Source organism: Candoia aspera, chromosome 8 (genome assembly GCF_035149785.1).
Source record: "Candoia aspera isolate rCanAsp1 chromosome 8, rCanAsp1.hap2, whole genome shotgun sequence".
Classification (NCBI taxonomy): Eukaryota; Metazoa; Chordata; class Lepidosauria; order Squamata; family Boidae; genus Candoia; species Candoia aspera.
The window spans coordinates 174592-189958 of NC_086160.1; the positions used below are offsets into that span (position 1 = coordinate 174592).

The 15367-nt window shown below is 49.0% G+C and overlaps 1 protein-coding gene across 3 annotated transcripts in view; it reads left to right on the plus strand.

The window, feature by feature from the left end:
- Positions 1-15367, plus strand: part of ITFG2 (integrin alpha FG-GAP repeat containing 2) — an 87896-nt gene that overhangs the window by 51675 nt on the left and 20854 nt on the right. The window lies entirely within an intron of this gene.

Sequence of the window (15367 nt, forward strand, 5' to 3'; positions counted from 1 at the left end):
AGCTCCCACACTGATAACACTCTGGAAGGCCTTGAAAAACTGGCTGTCTCCTAGGCCTTGGGGTAGGGAGGTTGGGATTCCCTGTTTGAGATGTTTGGATTGGTGTGTTGTCTGGATCCTTGTAATTCTTTTTGGATATTTCTTATTTTGTTTCTATTTCTTCAGTGTTTATGTTGCTCTTTATTTTGTGAGCCACCCAGAGTCAGTTGGAGTCAGGCGACATCAAAGTTGAATAAAGAAATAAATGAACAATAAATAAAAATCTTCATAAATTACTTAGATGAGGGAATAAAAAGGGTGTTCATAAAATCTGCAGATGACAGCTGTGGGGGAGTTATTGCTAACTGCTCAGAAGATAGGCTCAAGATTCAAAAGGATTTTGATAGACTTGAACACTGGGCCCTATCCAACAAAATACTCTTCAAGGTTAAGCACTTAGGTTCGAAAAACCAGATGCACAGGTACCTGCCTCAGCAGTGGTGTCTGCAAGAAGGATCCGGATATCCTGGTAGACCACAGATTAAGTATGAGTGGTGTGCCACAGCTGCCAAAAGTGCCACTGCAGATTGGGGCTGCATCAACAGAGGAATGGTGTCAAGATCACAGCAAGGGATAATAATCATTCTGTGATCAGGCTGCATTATGTCCAGTTCTGGTTGCCGCAGTACAAAAAAGGACACTAAGAAACTTGAAATAGCGCAGAGAAGAGTGACAGATGGTGAGGGGCTTGGAGGCAAAACTCTACGAAGAGCAGTTAAAGGACCTTGTATGTTTAGCCTGAAGAAGAGAAGGCTCAAGAGTCTCCCAGTACCTGAAGGGATCTCACAGGGTAGAGGGTGTGGATTTATTCCCCACAGTGCCCAAGGTTAGGACAAGAACCAATAGGTGGAAGCTTTGCAGAGGGAGATCCAAACTTGAAATAAGCGGAAATTTCCAGACTGAGATTGCTATTAAGCAGTAGAACTGCCTGCCTCCTGAAGTTGTGGGTACTCCATCACAGGAGGTTTTCAAGCAAAGATTGGACAGCCATTTGTCCAGGATGGTGTGAGGATTCCTTCACTGGACAGGGAGTTGGATTCTATGTGATTCTATGAAATTAAAGTAGCAGATGAAACACTCACTGTGCTAAAATAGCTTTTTGAATTAGGAATGCCAATCATGATTAAGATTGGGATCCCTATTTGATAGTGGCAAATGGATCGTGGACGTGGAAGTAAAGAAGTGAAAGAAATTAGAATGAAAGTAGAAGAGAAAGGATTAAGAGACAGACTACTCTCTCAGCAGAATGAATGGGAAGTGTAAGCTGCTTGTAAACAAATGAAAAGAAACTGTTACAAAGTGCCACAGAAGTATGTGGAGTAATGTATGTATGGAAAAGGGTGCTTGATGGAAGTCATAAAATGCTATGCGAATGTTGAAAAACCGTAAGACTGCAGGATAGACTGCATAACTGGAGAAATGTCACAGTATGGTCTGCTTTTGAAATGTCTATGCAACCTGTCTAGGTGAAGGTAGCATGACAACTGGAAGATCCTTTATACAAAGTCATTTGCTGGGATGGTCTGTCAGTAACTGCTTTTCTGTAACTTTGTGGCTGGGTTACTAGCAGTTGTATCTGGTGACAGTGTACAGCCTTGGCTCATTCGTTTCCGGTTCCGAACCTTTTAATTGTTCCATATTCCATTCTACCTGTTGCTTCCTGAGCATCGCACAAATTCTTCCACAGGCAGTAAGGGCTACTCACAAATCGTTGTGATATACTCAGTCAAAAGCATTTGTATAAATAATGAACCAAAAGAATATATTTTGGGGGGAACTCCCTTGTCTTTTCCACTCCCAATTCGATGTTAGCACTGTGATCTTGCGTGCCCTGCCTCTTCTGAATCCTACTTTTGAATTTGGCGGTTCTTGTCCTGTGTTGTTTTCTGTTGCTACCACAGGCAAGGAGGCATCAGGTCTTGGATTCCATACGTGCCAGTGTGAGAGCCCTGACTCTTGCTATGTACAAAGCTGCTGTCTTGGTGGGCATTTCTAGTGCCTGGTATAGACTGGGCGAGGACCCTTGGGAACCCGCAAATGGTTGATTTTGCCTCATCTGGCATCTCCACCACTTCAACGATGGTTGCTTAAAGAGACCTTTAAAACGTTTGATGAGGCCTGTAATTAGCTTGGGCTGTTCCCGAAGCTGATGGGGCACCTGATTTGGGCATCAGCCCATTGTCACAGTCCCCAGAAGGGGCCTGATTCTATGTGGACAGTTTCAGGCTCAGATACAAGGAGTGTGCGTTTGCCAAACCTGATGCCGTGCAAAGGTGCACGCCTGTTCTTTGCAAGAATCCCACATTTCTTTTTCTCTCTTAATAGAAGAGGCAGAGTGCCTATGCAGAGTTTAGGGCCAATGTCCCAAAAGCCATTGCTGCTGCCTCATGGTGCAGGGAATGGCTAAGTCCTGCATCCTGTTGATCTCCTTTGTTGGAGAAAATGCATTGCTTACCCATTCACAGCTGGCCTTAAACCTCGTTAGGATTAACCGCCCAATCATGGAGTGTGAGATGGAGCTACAAGGCTGATTTAATGAGAGGTCAGCATAAGCGTAGCAGTGTGTGCCCCCCAGGCGGAGAGCATTGTCCCAGATTGCACTCACCCACTATTCCATGACAGGTTGTGGGTGAGTGCAAATAGCCTTGAGAGAAAACTTGGGTGGTCTTACTTAGATACAAATTCCTTATAATTTCCAAAAATCAGAACTTGTAAAGCTGGAAAGAAGGAATCGGTGCCTGGATTGCTTCCAGAGCCAAAATTATATAAAAGATTTTTTCAGATAGGCTGTACCGGTCCATGGAGGCTCTATCAATTATTGTCCTAAATATTGTTTCTCTTTTATTCCTTATATGTCATGTTGAGGGATACAGAAGCACATCAGTAAACTTCTCATACCTTCCTAGAGTTCAAAAGCCATAAAAACCCAAAAACCCTAACCCTAATCCTATCTGGGAGAGGGGCCACCAGCCACCTTTTCCTAAGAGGAGCAGCTGCAGGACGTGGAATTTGCAAGAGACCTCAACATCCGGGTCTTATTCTGATAAGATGGCTTAAAGTCCAGCCCATGTACTGCAACCACCTTTTACACCAGTATAGGAGACAAACTTCTCCCTGCCCCTTCAAGTCAGGCAGACTGAAAAAATTTCCTTTGGAGCTCTTGTTTAGCTATTTCCAGGGAACTAAAGCCCCCGAAGTCATAAGGAGGGTGGGAAACCCTTCATAAGGCTTTTTCCAGAAAAACATTAGGCTGGGGTTTCTGCCTTGATGTCTCTCTCTCTCTCTCTCTCTCTCCCCCCTTCCTTTCTTCCCCCACTGCCCCCCGGTGCTTTGGAGTCAGTCTTGACCACTAGCCACTGCCTGGACAAGTCCCCACAGTCTTCTTAGCAATGTTTTCAGATGTGGCTTGCTGGTAGCCAAGACTAGGATTCAAAGGCTTCCAGTGTCTAGCCTGGTGCCTTTAACCACTACATCAAACTGACTCTCCACAAAAAAAAAACAGTTGGCCCCTCCTTTCCTTGGCTGCAAGAGAAAGGAAAGGAAAAAAATATAGTATACATGTTTGACAACAAATTTTGCAGTGGCAGGAGTTCCAAATGCATATACTTCATTAATTAAATTTGGCTTCATTAAATTCCATAAAGCAAAAGCATATCATGCCTGGTCTCTTTTGCTCCTTGGTCTGGAAGGTCTCCAAATGCATTATTAAAGGCAAATCCAGACCAAAGTACAAAAATAAATCAGATTTTGACAAACAGTGTATGCTGACTGCAAACCATCTCAGTCACATTCCTTAAACCTTGTCATTAAGGCACATTCCGTAAACTTAAATGGGGAAACTAAAAGAATTTGGTGCATTAACAGGTTTTAAGATCAACAAGAAGATGAAGATGTTAACAAAAACATGAAAATAGAAGATCAAACAAAATTTATTATTTTAGGTTTAAAGGTTGAGAAGAGTAAAATATCTGGGTACCACTATGGCAAATATGAATTGTATGTTATTTCAAAATAACTGTGTTATTATATGGAACGAAGTTAAAAAGGATATGTTAAGATGGGAGAAACTACTATTGTCACCAAATTTCTGTCATAAAAATGAATGAACTGGCTAGAATGATGTTTTTGTTTCAGACAGTTTCAACAATTGATGCACCATTTAAACAGTGGCAAAAGGATGTATCTAAATTTGTGTGACAGGGGAAAAAAACCATGAGCTAAATATAAGGTATTACAGGATGCAAAGGAAAGAGGAAGACTGGGTTTCCTGGTTTGAATTCGTATTTTGCAGCTTGCTGTTTGGATTGGATGAAAGTGTGGGTGCTGCTGAGAAACAGAAGTCTTTGGAGTTAGAAGGACACGACCTGAGATTTGGGTGGCATGGGTATTTGTGGCATGACAAAGTCAAGGTTAATGTGGATTTTAAAAATCATTATGTTAGGCGTGCCATATTGAGAATATGGAATAGATACAAATTCTGGTTGTACCCGAAAACACCTTTGTGGCTTTTAGCACAAGAAGCATTTTACAGATGAAAAATAATAGGCAAACACAAATGGTTAACTTATGTGAGATACTAGAATTTTGTCAAGGGAAGTACAAAATAAAATCAAGAGAAGAACTGATAGCAGAGGAACATAGTTTCTAGTGGTTTCCTTATTTACAGTTATTAGAAAGATTTAAAGTAGACGAAAGTGTTATGATTTTGAACATTGTAAAACCATTTGAAATGGAATTATGTACAAATGAACATGTAATTGCTAAAAATATATAAACTTCTATTGAAATTTGAAACAGAAGAAGAACAAGTGAAAGAATGTATGATAAAGTGGGCTAAAATTTTTGGTTATAACATACAGATGGAACTATGGGAAAATATGTGGTTGAAAGGATTGAAATTTACACTAAGTTATAATCTGAAAGAGAATTTTTACAAAATGGTGTACCATTGGTATATGTCACCATAGAAATTGTCCAGAACATATAAAGGTACTTCAGATACATGTTGGAAATGTGAACAACAAGAAGGGACATGCTTGGTGGATTATCATGCTTGGTGGATTTTCTAGCTAAAAAGCTAGAAAATTTTGCATTGAAATACATACACTGATTCAGAGGATTTTATTTATTTATTTATTTAATCGATCATATTTTTATCGCCACCCATCTCCCTCATACGGGGGACCCTGGGCAGTTCACAATAAAACAGTTTAAAATTAATAAAATCATAATAATATCATTAATCTACCGATATCTATATCAATAAATAAATATAAAATGTAATGAGATCCAAGTAATGGAAGATCTAATACCACCCAGAGGGGAGCAAGATCAACCTTGGCAGGACTAAGGAGCCAACCAACCCCAAGGGTGGCTCTTCCTCTCCCCACTCCAGGCATGGTGACAAAGCCAGGTCTTCAATTGTTTCCTGAAGTCCAAAAGAGAGGAGGCTAGCCTCACTTCCGGGTGAAGAGTGTTCCAAAGGGCGGGAGCTGCTGCAGAGAAGGCCTGCCTCCTGGACCCCGCCAGATGGAATCCTTGTGCAGACGGGGTCCGCAACATGCCCTTTCTGCATGACCAGGTGGAATGGGTTGATGTAACGGGGATGAGACGGTCCCTTAGGTAACCTGGCCCCATGCCATGTAGGGCTTTAAAGGTGATAACCAACACCTTGAATTGGACCCAGAAGCAAACTGGCACCCAATGCAGCTCGCGCAGCAACAGGGTAATATGTGCTGATCTTGGAGCACCCAAAATCACCCGCGCAGCTGCATTTTGGACCAGCTGTAGCTTCCGAATACTCTTCAAGGGTAGCCTGTCATGAGTGCCGTTGAGCTGAAGACATCAGCGCAATGGCACACATGACAATAGCAAGGAAACAGGGGAAGGGGCTCAAGATAAGTAGCCATCAACTCACAAAGACTGAAGGACAAGAAACAATGGCTAAACGGATCGCGAGGCACACCCAAGCTGTTAGCGCTAACGCAACGGAGATCGCCCAGCTGACAGCAATCACCGGAGGAATAGAGAAACCGATGATGGGCGATCCCGGAACGCCAGCGGGGCCTCGCAACCCCTCACCTACCGGCAGGACAACGTGTTGGACAAAGGGGGGTGACGTAACCGCGAGTGAGGGGGCGCTGACCGGTGCGGGGTATTTAAACCCCGCACTGGCGCGCTCCTGTCACTCTCAGCTTTTTTCCTATACTGTACCTACACCGTGAATAAATCAGAGCCTGTTCCACAGAACCAGTGTCTGAGCCTTATTCAGAGGTAGGCAGCGCATGACATAAAGCTGAGAGTCATAAACTCAGCCTCGCCGAGCCCCACCGGACGACAACGAGCCGCGGGAGGAGTAGACGGCGAGAAGACCAGGAAGATGAGGCCGGCGCGACGCGGACAAGGAGGGCGAGCCGCACGGCAAGAAGCAGAGGAGGACCGACCGAGGCCAGAGGCACCGCGGACTCCCGGAGCCATGGACGCCCACCCGACCCAACCCGAGCCTCAGCTCCAACCCCAAGGGGAGATGGCGACGGAGGCAACCCGACCACGGGAAGGAGCAACGTACCTTCCGAAACCAGCGGAGAACCCCGCGCCCCATATCGCACCCCAGCAACGGGCGTGGAGCGACAGCCCAACGGCGGTAAGCACGGAGGAGGACGATGGAGACACCCAGCAGACGGCGGAGGAAGCGGACCAACGGCCGAGAGACTGAACCCCACCGGCAACCCACCCCCGCCGACACACCGACAGAACCGGCCCCAGCGGTGGCGCGGATCGTGGACGAGGAAGCACGAGCTGGTCTCGCGGCCATGCAGACCCAACTGGAGGAACTCCGGACCATGCTTCAGTCGCTCATGCCCCCCGCGCCGCCCGACGTCCCCGCACAGGTCCGCACCCCGAGCGAAGCGCCGAACCCCCACGGGCCAAATGAAGGTCAACAGACGGCCCAGGCGGACGACACCACAGGCCGGGAAGCGAGAGGAAGGGCCGCACAAAACGCCCGGGCCCCAAAGGACTTCCCCATCTTCTTTGATGGGAACCCCGCGAAACTGTCGTTCTTTATCACGAACGCCAGGGAGTTCATGGGGAGGCACGGACACTCCTACGACTCCGAAGCGGACAAAATCGCTGCCGTGGCGATCAAATTACAAGACCGGGCGGCGGACTGGTACGTCCAACTGTACGAGTCCAGCTCCCCCGCCCTCGCCAACTTCCCCGCCTTCATCAAGGAGATGAGAAGCTACTTCGAAGACCCACTAGCCAAAGTGAGGGCGAAGAGCGCACTCCAAAGACTTAAACAGGGCACACGCACTGTCCCAGACTACGCCCTCGAGTTCAAAGCCCTCGCGGGGAAGGTCAGCGACTGGTCCGAGACCACCCTGCTGGAAATGTTCAAAAGGGGGCTCAACCGCGACGTACTGCAATGGGCCCTCTACCGCGACGACCCAGAAACTCTACACGGGTGGATCCACCTCGCGGGGAAAGCCGAACATGCGCACCGCACCTTCCTCATGACAACTATGGAAGACGCGAACTACATCTGCAAAAAGGTACCCGCACCACACGTGGGGACGGCCGGCCCCACATACCCAAAGAAGAAATTTAATCGGGAGCACTGCGGGAGGTGTGGAAAACTTGGGCACAAGACAGCGGATTGCTTCGCCAACCGACTGCCGACCAGTGCGCCTAAACCCACCCCGAAAGCTAGCCCCAAACCACCTAACCCGGTGCCGCCCCCTCACCGCCGAATGACCGTAGCCACAGCGACACCAGAGGAAGGCTGGGACGCCGACTGGGGGGAAGAGGACAACGTAGACCCAGACCAGCCGGCGGGAAAAGCTCCCCGCCTGCCCTGAAACGCGTTGCGAGGCAGGCGGTAGGACAGCAGCGCGGACCACCTCGACGGAACGGCGAAAGCTCCGTGATAATGGCGGCAATTAAACTCTCTGCCGGCAACGGAGCCACCACGGCCGCGGCACTAGTGGACTCGGGGTGCTCAAAAAACCTCATCCACCCCGACTTAGTCGCCAAACTCGACCTCCGCTGCTTCCCCCTCCCCACGCCGCTGGCATTCCACCAGCTGGACGGCTCTACAGCGGGAGGGAAACCAGCTACGATGCAAACCGAGCCGGTCACCCTGCAAATGGGCACTCACACCGAACGCACATCGTTCGTCGTCACCCACATCGGACGGCCCATTGCAGTCCTGGGAATGCCATGGCTCGCGACAAACAACCCGCGCATCAACTGGGAGACCCGCACCTTCACATTTGGCGACGGCAAGTATCGGGCACCAGTTCCAGCAGGCAGAACCAACCCCACTGTGGGACGAGCAGAGGCGACTACACAGGACAACGCCGCTACCACAGCAGACCTACCGGAACAATACGCCGACTTCTCCGAGGTCTTCGGAGAGGCGGAAGCTGACCAACTACCCCCCCACCGCAAGACGGATTGCCGGATCGACCTGCTGCCCGACGTCCCCTTACCTAGACTGAAGATCTACTCAATGACCCCGAAGGAGATGGCAACCCTCCGGGAGTTCATCGATAAAAACCTAGAGAGGGGATTCATAGAGCCAGCATGCTCACCGGTCGGAGCCCCCGTCTTATTCCGGGAGAAGAAAGACGGCACCCTACGGCTCTGCACCGACTACCGGGGCCTAAACGCGGCTTCCCTGTCCAACAAATACCCCTTACCCCTGGTGAAAGACATGCTCGCCCACCTGTCCATGGGCAAAGTCTTTTCCAAATTGGACCTTCGCGAGGCGTACTACCGCATCCGAATCAGGGAGGGGGACGAATGGAAGACTGCGTTCAACTGCCCCCTAGGCGCCTTCCAGTACAAAGTGCTGCCGTTCGGACTCGCGGGGGCCCCCGGGGTGTTTATGCAGCTCATCAATGAGGTACTGCATGAACACCTGTTCAAAGGGGTCCTTGTCTACATAGACGACGTCCTTATCTACACGAAAACGCACAAAGAACATGTGACCCTAGTCAGGCAAGTCCTCGACAAGCTCAGAAGGACACAGCTCTATGCCAAACCTACAAAGTGCGAATTTCATAAAGCGCGCCTAGACTACCTGGGGTACCGAATCTCCGGAGACGGCATAGAAATGGACCCCGCAAAAGTCGAGGCGGTGCTGAACTGGGAACGCCCCCGCAACAGACGCCAACTCCAGAGCTTCCTCGGCTTCGCGAATTTTTACAGGTCATTCGCTCGGGGGTTCGCAGAGATAGCCCTCCCCCTAACGGACCTCCTCAAAACCAAAGGGGTGGGGGGCACCCGACGCGCCAAGAACCCGGGCACAGTATTGAATTGGACTCCCGCGTGCCAGACCGCATTCAACAAGCTGAAAGCGCTGTTGACCAGGGAGCCAATCCTCGCGCACCCGGACCCAGAACGGCCGTTCGTAGTCCAAGCCGATGCCTCAGACTTCTCCCTGGGGGCCATCCTACTCCAAAAGGACCCCACGGGACTCCTGAAACCATGCGCCTACCTGTCGAAATTTTCCGAGACAGAAAGGCGATGGCACGTCTGGGAGAAAGAAGCCTTCGCGGTAAAATCGGTGCTAGAAACATGGCGACACCTACTCGAGGGAGCCACCCAACCATTCGAGGTCTGGACCGACCACCGGAACCTCGAGGCCCTCCGAACGCCCAGACGCCTTAGCCCAAAACAGGTCCGATGGGCCCAATTCTTCAGCCGCTTTAAATTCCAGCTGAAGTTCATGCCGGGCAAAAAGAACTTCCTGGCCGACGCCCTCTCCCGACTGCCCCAGGACGAAGAACCCGCCCCAGACACCATTGGGACGGTCCTATCCGCCTCGCAACTGGGGATGGCCGTGACCACCCGAAGCGGCGCTCGGAGGCAGCTCGACTCTACGGCGCAGCCGACGGCGGGACAACCTGCGACCAGACGAAGCCCACCGCAACTACCAGGGGGAATACGCACAGACCTCGCCGCCGCCCTCAAAACCGACCCCTGGTTCCTGGCAAACCCCGACAAGGTAACGATGGCACAGGACCTGGCATGGGGGGAAGGCAGAATCTATGTCCCGGACTCGCAACGCCAAGCGATCTTGCATAGGTCACACGACGCCAAGCAAGCGGGTCACTTTGGGTTCCTCAAGACCCTACACCTAACAAGGCGTCAATTCTGGTGGCCCGCGCTCAGACAAGACGTGAAAGCATACGTAGCGTCCTGCCCAACGTGTGCTAGGGCCAAACGGGCACCAGGCAAACCCGCGGGGCTATTACAACAGGTGGCAGAACCCTCCCGCCCATGGGAGGAAATCTCTATGGATTTTATAGTGGACCTCCCACCCAGCCAGAAGAAAACGGCCATTTGGGTGGTGAAGGATTACTTCTCGAAACAGGCCCACTTCATCCCCTGCACGTCGGTCCCATCCGCACAACAACTAGCCAAACTCTTCCTCATCCACGTGTACAGGTTACACGAATGTCCCACACGTGTGGTGACCGACAGGGGCACACAGTTCACCTCTAAATTCTGGCGGGCCTTCCTAAAGCTGACGGGGACCCAACAGGCCCTATCCACGGCCTGGCACCCCCAGACGGACGGAGCCACAGAGGTCCTTAATGCCACCCTAGAGCAATTCATACGCTCATACACCAACTATCATCAAGACGACTGGGCCGAACTGCTCCCGTTTGCCGAAGTCGCATACAACAACGCCGTCCACACGAGCACGGGGAAAACTCCGTTCGAGGTAGTCTCGGGGCGCGACTTCGTCCCCATACCGGAGCTACCACAACCCCCGGAACCCCAGGTGGACGCTAGCGACTGGGGACGGAAGATTGCGGAATCGTGGCCAATAATCACGGCAGCGCTGAAGGATGCACAGGCGGCCTACAAAGAGCAGGCCGACAAGCACCGGCGCCAACAACCGACGTTCCAGGCGGGGGATATGGTCTACCTATCCACCAAATTTCTAAAGTCACCCCAACCCTCGAAAAAACTGGGGCCTAAGTACATCGGGCCGTTCCGAGTCACGCAAATAGTGAACCCGGTGGCAATACGCTTGGACCTGCCACACAACCTAAGGAGACTCCACCCGGTGTTCCACACCAGCCTCCTGAAACCGGCAACCACCTCTCGATGGCACCCAAGCACGCCACAGCCCTCACCGGTGATGATCGACGGGCAACATCACTTTGACGTAAGGGACATACTCGACTCTCGCAGGCAACGGGGAACTTTACACTATTTGGTCAGGTGGAAACACTTCCCCCACCCAGAATGGGTGGCAGCGCACAACGTTAACGCGCCTGACCTGACCCGGGCTTTTCACCGGGCATACCCCGACAAGCCAAAACCAAGGCTAGCAAGCCGGTACCTGCAAAACCCCTCCCCCGCGGGCCCCCCCCGCCTACCGTGCCCCAAGGGAAAGGGCCCCCCCAAGCCCGCGACTTCGGTGGACATCCCCCCCCCGGGACTCACTCCCCCCGCCCCGGGCCCACGAGGCAGTAACAAGCGTTCGCCAGCACCCTCCCCCCGCCCCGGGCCCACGGGGGAGTGGCAAGCAAGTCAACAGGGCATCCTGGGGGCAACGCCCAGGAACACACATAACAAAGGCGACGCACTTTGAATAAAAAAGAAGGGCCCTACCTGGAGCCGATAAGCACCCGACCAGCCACGCCTCTCTCCTCGCCGAACTGAGCCAAACTAACAGGGTGTGGCCGGAGCATGCGCACGCCAGGGTGTGACCTGGGCATGCGCACTAAGGACACACCCTGGGGAGGCACGTGGTAGAGGGCGGAACAAAGGGAGGGGCGAAAAATACTCCGGCGGGAATTTCAAAAAGTTTCTTTTGACAGCTCTCCTGAAAAAAAAAAAAAAAAAACCTGAAAACCGGGGGGGGGCACTATTCGGACAGGGGGCAGTATGTCATGAGTGCCGTTGAGCTGAAGACATCAGCGCAATGGCACACATGACAATAGCAAGGAAACGGGAAGGGGCTCAAGATAAGTAGCCATCAACTCACAAAGACTGAAGGACAAGAAACAATGGCTAAACGGATCGCGAGGCACACCCAAGCTGTTAGCGCTAACGCAACGGAGATCGCCCAGCTGACAGCAATCACCGGAGGAATAGAGAAACCGATGATGGGCGATCCCGGAACGCCAGCGGGGCCTCGCAACCCCTCACCTACCGGCAGGACAACGTGTTGGACAAAGGGGGGTGACGTAACCGCGAGTGAGGGGGCGCTGACCGGTGCGGGGTATTTAAACCCCGCACCGGCGCGCTCCTGTCACTCTCAGCTTTTTTCCTATACTGTACCTACACCGTGAATAAATCAGAGCCTGTTCCACAGAACCAGTGTCTGAGCCTTATTCAGAGGTAGGCAGCGCATGACATAGCCCCATGTAGAGTACATTACAGTAGTCTATATGGGAGATGACCAGGGCATGAGTGACCGTTCGAAGGGCCTCTCACTCCAGGAAGGGGTGTAACTGGCGCACAACACGAAGTTGCACAAAGGCCCTTCTGGCCACAACTGCCACCTGCTCTTTGAGGAGGAATCATGAGTCCAAGAGTGTTGGCAGAGTGCTAGGAAAGTCACACACCAGGCATTTCTATAAAAATAATTTTATTTACAGAAAGCAAAAATATTTACAGGCTCTCAGTGAGAGCTGCTTAACTCTCTACATGCCTACACAGAAGGGAAACTGAAACTAAAACAAGTCCAGGCAAGTTCTTCTCCCCCCCCCCCCAGTGCAACAATTAACAACTGAAAAGGGGACAATTAAATTCAACCTCTTCACCTGGCCAAAATGATTAGTTACCATAGTAACCTTAATCTGTAGTAGAAAACATATTAACACTCCCCTTTGTATACTACAGAATAAGATGCAAACCAATTTTCTTTGACAACTCTGTATGTCTTTCCATTCACAATATTTTAACATTATCTCCCCTTTGGTTTAACAGAAAGCTACCATCCTTCTTCCTGTGTATTTCCAAACCTAGGTTATTTGTTACAGTTCCAAGGCTTTTTAATGTGAAATGGCTTTTCATACAGGCTTCAAAATCAAAGCCTTTGTTTTTCTGTTGATGTGAACAGCAGCAAATCATCAACATAAATGCACAGATACATACAGCCTTGTTTGTCTTTCTTCATATATACACATGGATCTGCTTTTCCTTTTTCAAAACCAAAGTTCTGCAGTTTTTCATCTAATTTTTGGTTCCAGGATCTAGCAGCTTGTTTTAACCCATAGATTGACTTCTGCAGTTCACAGACTAGATTCTCCCCTTTTTCATAGCCAGGGGGTTGCTGCATGTATAATCTGTGGTCTAAATCACCATAGAGAAATGCAGTTTGAATGTCATAGTGGTGAACTGACATTCCTTTGAGTGCAGCAATTTTTATCAGTAATCTAATTGATTCACCTTTAGTAACTGGTGCAAAAGTCTTGTCAAAGTCTAAATCTTTCCTTTGAGTGAACCCTTTTGCAACTAACCTTGCTTTATATTTTTGGATTTTTCCATCAGCATCCCTTTTCAGTTTGAAAACCCACCTACAACCTAGACAGTGTTCATTGGGAGGTAGATTTACCAGTTTCCATGTTTTATTTTCTTTCAAGGATGCTAACTCCTGTTGCATGGCAGAATGCCAATTTTGTGCAATCTCAGGTGGTAAAGCATTCACTTGTTCTAAAGACTCAGGTTCTGTGAATATGTGAAAAGCCTTTACTGTTTCAGCCTGAAAACGTGATGGAGGAACGCCTTTATTACTCCTCTGAGATCTGCGAGGTAATACAAGGCTTAAATTTTGACTCCTATCACTTTCCTGAGAAGCATCTGTCTCATCAGACAGATCTTCAGTTTGCTTTTCTGGTTTAATGTCCTCATCAGGCAAAAGATCACCATCAGCAAGTCCTTGCTGTTCTCTTGTGGTCAGATCAACTGGAGAGCTAGAATTTAATCTCCCCCAGTTTTGTTCAGCAAAAGAAGCACTTTTGCTAATTATCAATTTCTCTCTCACTATGAACTTGTAGCTCCTCTGGCTTTGTTCATAGCCAACAAAAATGGCTTTCTTTGTTGTGGGGCCTCCTTTCCTTCTCTGTTGTTTTGGAATATGAACCCAAGCAGAGCTACCAAACACTCTAAGATGGTTTACCTTTGGTTTCACACCATAAAACAAATGGAACAGAGTGTCTTGAATCACAGAGTTATACAATCTGTTTTGTACATAACAGGCAGTAAATATTGCCTCTCCCCAATACTTAAAAGATAAATGTGAATCTTTAATCATGCATTCCATCGCATTTTGCAAGGTTCTGCCCTTTCTTTCAGCAACACCATTTTGCTGAGGGGTGTAACGGTTAGAAAGAATTTGTTCTATCCCCTTTTCCACTAGGAACCTTTTGAATTTGTGAGAAAGGTACTCTCCTCTATCACATTGGAGTGCAGATACAGGCCTAGGGAATTTTCCATTTGCCCATGTCACAAAACCTTTAAATTTCTCAAATGCCTCATCTTTGTGTTTTAAGATGTAGATAAATGTGTATCTTGAGAAATCATCAATGATGGTCATTGCATACCTTGCTTGTCCAAGACTTGGAGCAAAAGGACCAATAATGTCAGAGTGTACAATTTCCAAAGGTCTAGTTGTAACTCTGTCACTGTGCTTACTCACAGGAGCTTTTAGTGTTTTGCATTCTTTGCAAACTACACAATCTAAGTATTTATCACAGGGTTTTATCTTTAGGTCAGCACACAGCTGTGGCATTTGTGCTATATACTTGAAATTAGCATGACCAAATCTCCTGTGCATCAGGTGTACACATTGGTCATGATATGGTGTGTTGCCAACTGCAGCCTTGCAGCTTGGCTTCCTTGCATTTTGCACAATGAACAAGGAGTCTTTTAACATACCAGTAGCACACAATTGTACTCATGACACAATTTTCCATTTTTACGTATCTCACAACCATTTTTCTTAAATGTTACAACATACCCTGTTGCAGCCAATTGTGCCACAGATAAAAGGTTTGATTGTAAATTTGGCACATACAACACACCTTTCACAGTTTCTCCCAAGCAGGATAAATACAAGTCACTGTCCCATAATTTTGGTCACAGACCCATCAGCCAAAGATACACTCTGTCTTTCAGTTTTAGACAGTGACACAAAAGAGCTTTTACAATTACATAAATGACAGTTGGCCCCAGAATCTAACACCCATGCATCAGAATTACCCTTCTCAGCAACCTGTGCAATTTGGGTTGTCTGAAGAGCCTTCTTCTGTGTTGCCCTTGTGTTCTTCTGCTCTGTCTTTCTACTCTTGGGTCTCAA